The sequence below is a fragment of the Tamandua tetradactyla genome, chromosome 22, assembly GCF_023851605.1.
Source record: "Tamandua tetradactyla isolate mTamTet1 chromosome 22, mTamTet1.pri, whole genome shotgun sequence".
In the NCBI taxonomy this organism is placed as follows: domain Eukaryota; kingdom Metazoa; phylum Chordata; class Mammalia; order Pilosa; family Myrmecophagidae; genus Tamandua; species Tamandua tetradactyla.
This window is the reverse complement of record NC_135348.1, coordinates 12818789-12831112: the sequence shown is the minus strand read 5'-3', so window position 1 is coordinate 12831112 and position 12324 is coordinate 12818789.

Sequence of the window (12324 nt, the reverse complement as noted above, 5' to 3'; positions counted from 1 at the left end):
TGAAGGTAGCATGTAAAGTTTTCTACAAAAGAAGACAGCAAGACCCTGGAAAACATTTTAAATCTTCCTTCTGTTTTCAATGTTTTACAGCTTCAGAAAAACCAAAACCAAAACCAAAACTCCAGCCTAGCTCTCCCATTATTGATTAAGAGGACCATTCTCTGTGCCCGTAACACATCAACATCTTGCTTTGTTAGCAAGAGCTCTGTTGCATTCTAATAAATGCAAGCAATTTCTGACTACATCTGTCACATTTTTATCAAGCTGAAGGGAAAATTGTAGCTTAAAAGCTGAGCAGGTAATTTCATGAACTTGTTTCTGAAAAGCAGGGAGTGACTAAAGCAATGGAAGTTTATGAAATCCTTTTTGCCTTACCTCAGTGCATTACCAAATTGAATGTTGGAATAAAGTTTAAGGAAAGAAGAAAGGGGAAGGACCCCACCATGGAGAAACCATAAATACTGAGGCAGTTAAATAACAAGTCAATTATAGAAAGAAAAAAATAGATGGTGAAAAAATAAAAGAAAATTCTGAAGGAGAGCAGAGAAAAAAACACCATGGAAAGAAGCATGCCGTTGAAACTAGAAAGAATGAAAACAAATTACAACTGGCTAAGAAAATGAAAAAGGAGAATAGGAAAATAAAATATATTTTTTAAAGACAATGACAGTGGGATATACTCTTCCAACAAAAACAAGGCTATAAAATGAAAAGATATCTCAGGAGATAAAAGGGGCTTAAGAAGAATGACAGATATAAGAAAAACTATAACCTAAAATAGGAAAAGAGACAGAACATATGGAGTAAGTAAATAGAGCCAGAAACATGTGAAAAAGGAATATAAAGCATGCTTGTTTTATTCAGACATTATTAAAGAATGGGGTTCTAAGAGCAACAAAATATTTATTATCCTATAACATGCTATTCCATTTCCACTGGCAACTTCAGCATTTATACTTTTTTGAGTGACAATCTCCTGTCTTTGCCATTTTTCCCACTTTTTAGAGCCTCCCATGCTCCACCAACTTCCAGCCAGGAAAACTGACTTTATAATTATATAGACCAAGGAAATTTGTATTTTGAAGGTTTACTAAGAAAGAAGATGTGTAGTTCTTAATTTCCCTCCAAGTTAAAAGAAAAATTAGACACAATTAGATTAAATGGAAGTCAATACCCAGTGTGTTCCCAAACAGATTTATATCTGTGATAGGGAAAAAAGGCAATTTATAAGGTTATTAGAGGACAAAATGAGAGCATACCTTCCTAACATTGCCTGGTATCTGGGGCATGTTCAATAAATATTAGCTGCTACTATTAGCAAGATAAATTAAGTTAAGTCACCAAAATCAAACGGTATTCTTAAATGAACTTAAGTAAGAAACCAGTGATATATGTCCAAAATGTACTTTGTCTTGCCATAACCACCATGTTAGAAGGCTGGAAAAATATGAATTGTAATTTTAGTTTTAAAGAATCCAAAGAGAATCCAAGGATTTTAAATTGTTGTCACATTATTATTCTAGACAAGATTATAATAAATTTTAATTTAAAAAGGATAGGACTATCAAACTCCTAAAATAAAATAATAAATGGGACAAAATGGATTTTCCAAAGGAATATTTTTCAAGTATATTATCAATAAATTATTGTTGTCCATAAAGAGGTAAGAAGGCTTGAAGAAAAAAATTCGTTGACATAGTCTACTTAGAGTTTCAAAGAGCCTTTGATGAAACTCACACAAAAGCTATTTTTAATGCCTGGTTATGATGTAGTCTAACCAGTCTATGATGGAGACTATTTTAGCTTGGAAATGGCTTAGAAATAGAAAACCAAAGATATATATAAATGGACTCCTCTCTGCATAGAAATCTGTAAATAAGGGAATTCTGTAAGTACTCCATAAATTAATAACTGCTTTGGAGAAAAAACAACACAGAAAAATTTCCATGTTTGGGGATGACATTAAGTCATTTTGGGTAGTTGCAATGAGGATAGATTTCTGAAAGATCTGATCTATTAATGAAAATGAACAGAAAAGTCATTGGTGATGGATTAGAGTAGAATATTGGATTTGTATTTTAAGTGAACCCAACTCAGAGCAACGGTATTCCAGCATCTGGTGAGGGGCCAGTAGCTCCTTTTGGACCAAATATCCTGAAAATATTAACTATAAACTCTGAAGAAAATGTAACACCTAACTGAAGACACTGGAGAGCAAACAAATGCAGGAGAAACTGGATAGAAATATACATTTAGAAGAAAGAAATGCCATTGGGTAAGTTTTTCACTTTTCTCCTCAACTTTTTACCTGAGAGCAGACCCAATTCATGCCAAATGTGTTGGCTAAAACTTCCCTGGAAAATACAGTTTTATTGACTTCAAGAATCAGAGGACAAATTTCAAGGAGACCATAGCAGCTAGGAAGGGTAGAGAAAATCTCAGAAAGGAGGGAGCCATGGAGGAAGGTTGCTACATTCTGCATATATTCTTCCCAAATATCTAGCTGATTCCCATACACATGCATGGAACAGACTCCAAGCAGTGCATCTAAGGCTAAATTAGTGAACTGAGATTTCTGCTCCTCCACACAACATGAAAGACAGAGTTTATAGATAAAGTGCAGTCAAGGAAACAGGTTGGTAAAACAAAATCCAATACTCTAAAAACAGACATAAGAGAATCTAAAATCTCTACAACATATTACACAATGTCCAGAATATAGTTCCAAACTACTAGAAAAATGAAGAAATATAATATGTGACCACTGGTCAAATAAAAGGCAGTCAATAGAGGCCAACCCTAAATGATTCAGATGATGGAATTAGTAGACAAAGGTTTTAAAGTAGCTATTATAAGTGTGCTCCATGCTGCAAAGGAACATTATGCTCAAAATAAGGGAACCAGTAGGTAATGTCAGAAAAGAAATAGACAATATTAAAAAGAAAAATAGAAAAATATTAAAAATGGAAATGGTAGAACAAAAAAATTCAGTATCTATAATAAAACGCCCACTAACATAAGCTTAACAGAAGATTGGATAGAGTACAAGAAAGTGTTATTGAACTTGGCAATAGCTTCATAGAAACTAGCAAATCTTAGGAACAGAGAGAATAAAGAGGAATGAAAAATATACTAAGATTCAATGATGTGTAGGACAATTGCAAAAGGTCCAGCATATGTGGAATTAGCGTTCCATAAGTAAAAGAGGGATTGGGATAGTAAAAATATTTGACTAATAACAGCCATAAATTGCCAATTTAGGGAAAGATGAATTTACAATTCAACAACCTAAGCAAACCACAAGCAAGATAAATACCAAAAATCCTCACCTAGAAACATCATAATCAAACTTTCTATGGTCACCACAATCCAACTTCCTAAAACCAAAGATAAAAGAGAATCTTTAAAGCAGATGTAAAAACCTTCACATTATGTAGGGGAATAATGATACAGATTTCTCATCAGAAGTAATGAAAACCAGAAGACATTCAAAACACATTTCTAAAATACAGGAAAAAAAATCACCCTAGAATTGTGCATTCAATGAAAATAATCTATAAGAACGAAGGTGAGGAGGCAGGGTAAAATGGCAGTATAGGGATATATGGAATTAGCTAGTCCTCTAAAGCAGCTGGTAAATAGAAAAAACTATATGGAACAACTGTTTGTGTGACATCCATGACTGCACACACATCACACACCAGTCTGGTTGGGCCAAGATCACAGTGCAGAACTGTAAGTAAAGTCCCCCAACTGTGGAGGCTGGTGCCCCTTTCCCACTGGCACAGAAGGGTGTGTTGGAGATATACCATCATGGGACAAGGAAACAGTCTCTATTAGGAGCAAGGGAAGGTAGCTCAACCAAAGTCCAACTGCGATTTTAATGAACAAATTTGGATTGCTACATACAAACTTCAAGCACAGATAAAACCAGAGCAAGCAGGAAAGAAATCCTGAGGTCTCTCCCAGGAGAGAGGAGGTGAGGCTGATAGACAAACAATAATAATGGAGGCCTTGGGAGTTGGCCAAGCTGAGAATACTGGAAAACGGCAGTGCCCAAGAAAATGGGCACATAGAGTTGGGTACCAATTGTGGCTTTTAACTGGAAAACCTTGGGGACTGGGGACTGGCTCTGAAAAGGGATTATTTAGCTATTTATTTAAAATTGTTGTAAACAGCTCATTAGAGAAAGCCTTAGGCATTTTTAATTGTTAGCACCGACCCAGGCAAGGGAGGAGTTAAAGACTTTCTAAGAGGTAATGTAACTAGTCAGATGCAGTAGATAATTCCCTAAAGGGCAGATCTTCCCTCAGAAAGGTGTGTGTGTGTGTGTGTGTGTGTGTGTGTGTGTGTGTGTGGTGCAGGGCTGAGTACATATGGCAGCTCTCATTTAGAGAATTCCGATCCCAGGGTCTGAAAACAGAAATACGTTAAGCCTGCCTCCTACTTCAGCCTCTGTCTCAACCATGCCCATGGCAGAGACAGGGTCTGCTGAGAATTAAATGTACCACATCACTTTACGCTTGTGGGGCGCTGTGGGCTGATAAGCACCACCTGCTTAGAAGGATATGAAAAGCACAGAGTGTAGAGGCTTAATAGGAATGTCTGCCAACCTGTGGGGTCTCATCCTCAAGGACACTTGATGCTGATTACACCCTCCTCCTGGGACCTGGCCTGACTTGTCTGGGAAAATCTGATTGGGGTCAATCCTATTTGGGGAGATGCTACTCAACAAAAAAAGGTTACATATAGGCAGAAAAACAAGAGTGGAAAATTCTGATCAGTTAAACAGAAGATATGCTAGAGGTCTAAATTAAAAAGCACAGATAGTGAACAAAGCCAACCAACAAGAAAACCCTTGGTAAAAGAGTGAAAAAGATCTCCAGAATAAACTAATTAAGCAAATCAGATCGCTAAATAAGCTTGCTAGATCAAATAAAAAATCAAATAAATGAGTTGAGGGAAGATGTGGCAAAAGAGATGAAGAATATAAAGAAGACATTGGGTGACCATAAAGAAGAACTCAAAAGTTTGAAAAAAACAAATGGCAGAAGTTATAGGAATGAAAGTCACAATAGAAGAGATGAAAAATACAATGGGGATCTACAACAGCAGATTTGAAGAGCCAGAAGAATGGGTTAGTGAACTAGCTCAAAGGACATCTGAAATTCTACACATGAAAGAATAAATAGGGAAAAGAATGGGAAAATATGAGCAGGGTGTCAGGGAATTGAATGACAACACGAAGTGCATGAATATGCATGTTTTGGGTGTGCCAGAAAGAGAAGAGGAGGGAAACAGAGTAGAAAGAATAATGAAGGAAATAATCACCAAACATTTCCCATCTCTTATGAAAGACATAAAATTACAGATTCAAGAAGCACAGCATACCCAAAACATAATAGAAACAAATAGATATACTCCAAGACACTTACCAATCAGAGTGCCAAATGTCAAAGACAAAGAGAAAGTTCTGACAGCAGCAAGAGAAAAACAATCCATCACATACAAGTGAAGCTCAAAAAGACAATGTGCAGATTTCTCAGCAGAAACCATGGAGGTGAGAAGGCAGTGGTATGATATATTTATGATATTGAAAGAGAAAAACTGCCAATCAAGAATGCTATACCTGGAAAAATCATCCTTCAAAAATGAGTGAGAGTTTAAAATATTTTCAGACCAACAAACACTGAGAGAATTTATGAGCAAGAGACCTGGGAAACAAGACATACTAAAGGGAGCATTACAGGCAGAGAGGAAAAGACAGGAGAGAGAGAGATTTGGAGAAGAATGTAGAAATGAAGCCTATCAGTAAGACTACAGAATAAAATCATGATGCAGGCAGCAATGTAGTTGAACCTTGAGAACATTAGGTTGAGGGAAATTAGCCAGAAACAAAATGATAAATACTCTGTGGTCTCACTAATATGAACAGACATTAATGGGTGAACTTTGAGAGTTAGAGTTGAGAACACAGGTTATCAGGAGATAGAAAGGGTAGAAATTGGGTACTTGATGCTGAAGGACTACAGAATGTTCAACAGGATTGATTGTAAAGATACAGAAATGGATAGTACAATACTATCTGATCATAGCACAATGTTGTGAGTACACTGAATTAAGCTGAGAGAAAGGCAAGGAGCATGTATGGCACCAGAAGGAAAGATAGAAGATAAAGATTGAGACTGGATAACTAAGCAAAACCTAGACTGGACAATGATGGTGATTAAATGCACGAATATAAGAATGTTTTTACATGAGGAAGAACAAATGAATGTCAAAATTTCAAGATGTTGAAAATGGGATAGTATATGGAAAAAAAACTAATCAATGCAAACTAGGGTTTATAGCCAACAGTACCATTGTATTAGGCTTCCATTATGTATAAGGAAGGTAATATGCCAAAGCTAAACGTCAATAAAAAGGGGGATATAAGGGAAGAGTATGAGATTCTTGTTTCTCCCTTTTATTTTATTTTTTACCTTTCATATTTTTCCTCTTCTTCTTTTATTGTGGAAGAAATGGGAAGGTCCTCATATAGATTATGGTGGTGAATGCATAACTATATACCAGGGACCACTGATTGTTTACTTAGAGTGGATTTTATGGTGTGTGAGTAAACCTGTTTACAAAATAAACAAAAGATACAAGTGTTGGAGAAAAGTGGAGAGAGAGGTATACCTATATTTACTGCTGGTAGGGAAATAGAATGGCGCAGCCCCTCTGGAGGGCAGTGCGGTGGTTCCACAGAAGGTTGAGTATAGGGTTGCCATATGAGCCTGAAAACCCATTATTGGATTTGTACATGGAAGAACTGAAGGCAGGAATATGAATGGACATTTGCACATTGGTGTTTATGGTGGCAGTATTCACGATTTGCAATGGATGGAAGTGGCCTAAGTTTCAACGACTGATGAATGTGAGGATAAACTGTGGCGCACACATACAACAGAATATTGAGCAGCTGCAAGAAGGAATGAATTTGTGAGGCATGCAACCAGGTGCATGAATCTTGAGGACAGTATGTTGAGTGAAATAAACCTGAAAAAAAACAGTAAACATTATAATGCCTCACTAATATGGGATAACTATAATGTGCAAACTCTGAGAATTGAATTTGAGAGTGTAGGTTATGAGAGGAAGGCTTATCATAAAGGTTCCTAGATTTTAAGTTCCTACAGCAGTCGCATCTATTCCTGAGTTGTAATTGTTATTTGTAAATTCTGAGACACTGAGCTCTTTGCATATAGCATAGTTGTCCCCTGGAATTGTAGGTATCTGTGTGACAACTGAGACTCAGAGCTACAGTGGGTGTTAAATTGGAGTGGGTGGAGATATGTTCCAGGTGGGCCTGGATTACTTTACTGGAATCCTGTAAAAGAGGAAACATTTTGGAGAAAGCCGGAGATTCAGTGAGAACAGAGAAAATGACAGAGCACGAGAAAGCCACAATAAAGAATGCCACAGAACTATGAAGTAGAGAGTCCAGCAGCCAGAAACTTTGGGAGATGAAGAATGAAAATGCTTCTGGGGGAGCTGGAAAGGAAATTATAAAGATATGAGCCATGTTTGTCATGTGCCCTTCCAGCCAAGAGAGAAACCCTGACGTGTTCGCCCTGCACCTTTCCACTTGAGAGAGAAACCCTGAACTTCTTAGATTGGACATTTCTATAGACTTGCTTTAACTGGACACCTCCATGGCCTAAAACCTGTTAACTTGCAACTTATTAAATTCCCCTTTTTAAGAGCTGTTCCATTTCTTGTATATTGCATTCTGGCAGCCAGCAAACTTGAGCACATGATAAAATTACTTACAAAAAACAAAGGCTGATAGAACTAGAAGAACAAATAGTCAAATTCATATTCACACATAGAGATTTCACCAATTCTTTCTCTATACCTGATAGAACAGAAAATTGGTAATGGCATAGAAGACTTGAATATACTGACAACTTGACCTAACTGATATTTATAGAACTCATCCAATATCAGCAGAATGTGCATTTTTTCAAGTGCACCTGGAATGCTCATCAACATTGACTACATTGTAGGATTAAAAAAAAAGTTATCAATAACTTTAAAAGAACTGAAATCAAATAATGTATGGTAAACAAAATAGATAAAACTAGAAACCAATTACAGAATGATATCTGAAAAATTCTCAAATATTGGGAAATTAAAGAACATAGTTCTAAATAACCCATGGGCCAAAGAAGAAATCAAAAGGAAAATTAAAAGTAATTTGAACTGAATGAAAGAGAAAACATACATTCAAATTTATGGGGTGCAGTTAAACATCTACAAGAGAAAAATATATAGCATTAAATGCTTATATTAGTAAAGAAGAAAGATCTTAAGTTAATGATGTAGGCTTCCACTTTAAGAAGGTAGATAAATAAGAACAAATTAAACCCAATGTAAGCAAAAGAAAGGAAATTATAAAGATATGAGCAGAAATCAATGAAATAGAAAGAGAAGATAATATTTTTAAGTAAATAAAACAAGAATTTACAAATTGCTAGCCTACAGGTTCTAAACTAGGGTGATTTCCTCCATCCTACCCAATGGGGCGTTTGGAAATATCTGGGGACATTTTTACTGTTACAACTCTGAAGGGGAGGGAGGGAAGTTTAGATATAACAGGTATTAAAAGGAAAATATAGAAATATTAACAACTTCACACCAAATAAATTTGACAAATTAAATGAAATGAACTTTTTTTTTAAAGACACATACTAGTTAAGCTCACTTAAGAAGAAATAGATATTCTAACTAGTCATGTATAATTAAGGAATTTAATTCATAGCCTAAAAACTTCCCATAAAGAAAACCCCAGGCCCACATTGCTAAAGTGGTGAATTCTATCAAATATTTAAGGTAGAAATGACACCAGGTCTATGTAAACAGAGAAATAAAAGTGGAAAGAAACATTTCCTAACATGTTATGAAACTATCATTAATAAGACACAAACCATATATATATATATATATATATATATATATATATATACACATATACATATATATATATATATATATACACATATACAAAGAAAACTATTATCCCTCATAAATATAGACTCAAAAATTCTTGAGAAAACTTAGACTAACAAATCTATCTATATATAAAAATGTTGATATATCATAATCAAGTGGGGTGTATCCTAGGAATGCAATGTTAATTTAACATTTATAAATCAATCAATATAATTGTCCATATAAAAACACTAAAATGGAAAACTATATGACCATTTCAATTGATGCAGAAAAAGCATGTGATAAAATGCACCACCCATTACGACTTTAAAAACTCTCAGCAAACTATTTTTAGAAGACAACATTTTCAACCTAATAAGTGGACACCTATGAAGAACTTGCAGCCAATATCATACTTAATAGTGAAAGACTGAATGATTTTACCCTAAGGCCACTTTTAGAAACACAATAATGTTTGTTCTAATCAACTCTAAACATTTATATTGGAAGTTGTAGCCAGGGCAATAATGCAAGACAAAGAAATAAAATTTGTATTACTTGGAAAAAAATATCACTGATGACATAATTAACTATATAGATAATTCTAAAGTATCTACCCCACTCCCAAAATGAGTTTATCAAGGATATATGTAGAAAATTTCATAAAATTATAAATGGCTTACTTGTTAAATCTAGAAATCGAAGCTAGACAAAATCCTTGATACTCAAGAGAGGGAAAATTAAGGCAAGTTAACAAAATACTGTACAAGTATAATGTATAAATATCAGATTACTAACATTCTTCGGCAGTCATTTTGAACAATAGAGTTAAAAATGGCTATGATGGGAAATGGTATAGACCTTTAAGACTGATTTCAAGAGAGGGCATGCAGTGATCTTCCAAAGTGGCTGCATGATAGATTGAGTATAAGTGAGGATGTTTTGGGTTGTCACAGTGATGGGAGCGCACAGGCACGTAGTATATTGGGACTGTGAATGCTAATTATCATGTAATTTAATTTGCGTAACAGTCAAAAGATCCCACACACAAAAAAGGATTGTCCAGGTCAAAATGTGGGATGTGATTTGCCCTCTGCCACATTTTGAAAATCACTGAGAAAGATAGGATGTTTGTTTTTCTTTTAAATGAAGAACATTCTAGAAGACCTACCACTCAAATTGTTTTCCTTTAATCTGACTCTATTTTCTTATCTGCAAAATGGGAGTAGTTATATTTTCCCTGAAGTGCTATTTTGAGGATTAAATGGTAACATATGCAGCTTGCTTAGGATTCTGCCTGGCACATAGTGGCTGCTCAATATATGCAGGTAGTCTTTTTGTTACTATTATCTGGAACATATATATAGAAATTTATTCCTTTGTCTAAATTTTCTTCAACTGACAAACTCCTTTGTAGTTTCTCAAGCCTTGAGACTGCCTTCTCAAGTAAGTTAAACTTATGCTCTTGACACTTTTCTTGGTTTTGGAAACCAAAACTGTTATGACTTTTCTTGCTCCATTTCACTGGTGTCCATTGCCTTCTTTCCTGATGCATCACTCCTACTGGCTCTGTCTATCTTTGCTCATTGGACATTCCTGGATCTAGTCTACTGGTAGTCCTGCTGCCAGCACCAAGCTTCCTGGTCCCTCACCCAACCCAGTCCGCTAGATAGCATGCACCCTTGAGCCAATGGGTATACAGAAAATCAGGTTAAAAGGACAATGTTTTAGTTTGCCAAAGTTGCTGAACTGTAATGTACTAGAAGTGGACTGGATTTTAACAATGGAGATTTATTAGCTCTCAAGTTTTAGAGTTTTCAAGCTGTGAAAATGTCCAACTCAAGTATCAACAGAATAATACCTTCTTCTTAAAGAAAAGGTGTTGGTGATCCAGGACTCCTCTGGCACGTGGCAAGGCACATGGCTGGATTCTGCTAGATTTCCCCCTCCTCTTCTGGGCTATGTAGCTTTCAGCTTCTGGCTGCTCTATCAATGACTTTCTTTCTGAGCTTCTGTGTGCTCCTTTTGCTCTCACTTCTTGGGCTTTTCTCTCTCAGCTTCTCTGCATGCCTCTGTGAATTTCATCTCTTACAAAGGACTCCAGTAAGAAGATTTAGACCCACTGGGGCATGTCTCATCTGAAATAATCTAATCAAATGGTCCCATCCACAACAGGCCTATACACACAGGTATGGATTAGCTTTAAGAACATGATCTTTTCTAGGGTACATAACAACTTCAAACATCACAGTCACCAAAGCAGTTTCTGCCATGCAGAGAAAACAGCCACAGATCTATCTTTATTTTGCAATTTAATAAGGAGCAAGTGTGCTCTTTTCAAAACATCCTCTTAGAAGCTCAGAATACAAACTTATCTTCTCCAATTATGGTCCTAAGTCTTATGCCTTATTTCAGCTTTCCATCACCATCATAACAAAAGGTAAATGAAGGGAAAGAAAGTGATTTAATTAATAACAAAATGTATTCATCTCTGTTGCAAATACTGATACTCCAGGATGAGCTGTTCTATGACTCCTAAGATGAACTCTTGTCCCGCTCCCAAAATTCAAACTGAACAGAGCTCTCTGGTTCTCCTACTTTGTGGTATAAAACACTAGCTATGTTTTTCCCAAGCTGGTCTCATTTCAAAGAATCTTAAAGATTTTTTGTTTCATTTTTTTAAAAAATGGCTTAGAGCAAAAGAAGTTTTCTGACGTCCACATACTATTGTAGGATCCTTTACCATTCATTTTCCTATAATGTGAGGCCTAATTACAACTCACCAGCCTGCAAGCAGTTAATGAGCATAATTCTGTCATGCCATCACTGATTCTAGATAGCTCATCACCAAGTGGTAGGTTACTTTCAGCTCCTCTTTAGCTTTAATGCCATGCAACCTTTTAATTGAAGTATCTAATTCAGCTCAAGAGGACCCTTGCTTCTTTTGATATAGCCCACCGCTGGAGAGCACTGCAGAGGACCCAGTGCTTTCTCCCGGTGATGTTGATGTGGCCTGAAGGCTTTGCTTGGACTGGTCCTCGCTGTCTTTACCATGCTCTGTGAGTTTGCCTTACAAACTGCTCCAATTAAAAGCTAATTCTCATCATGGCCATCTGCCTTGGAAGTTATGTTTATTTATATGGCCACTTCCCATGAGTTACTTTTGAAATCTCTTTGGCTGCCATTACTTGGAAAGATTGGTGGGCAGATGAGGATGGTCATGAAAGGAGATAACCCTTGGGGCACCTCTCAGACGGTGTAGCTGGGTACTCGGAGTGATAGATACATAGAGTGTAGAGAAGAAAAAGTAGATCTAGGCTCACATGCAGCCATCCAGTTTCTGTACTC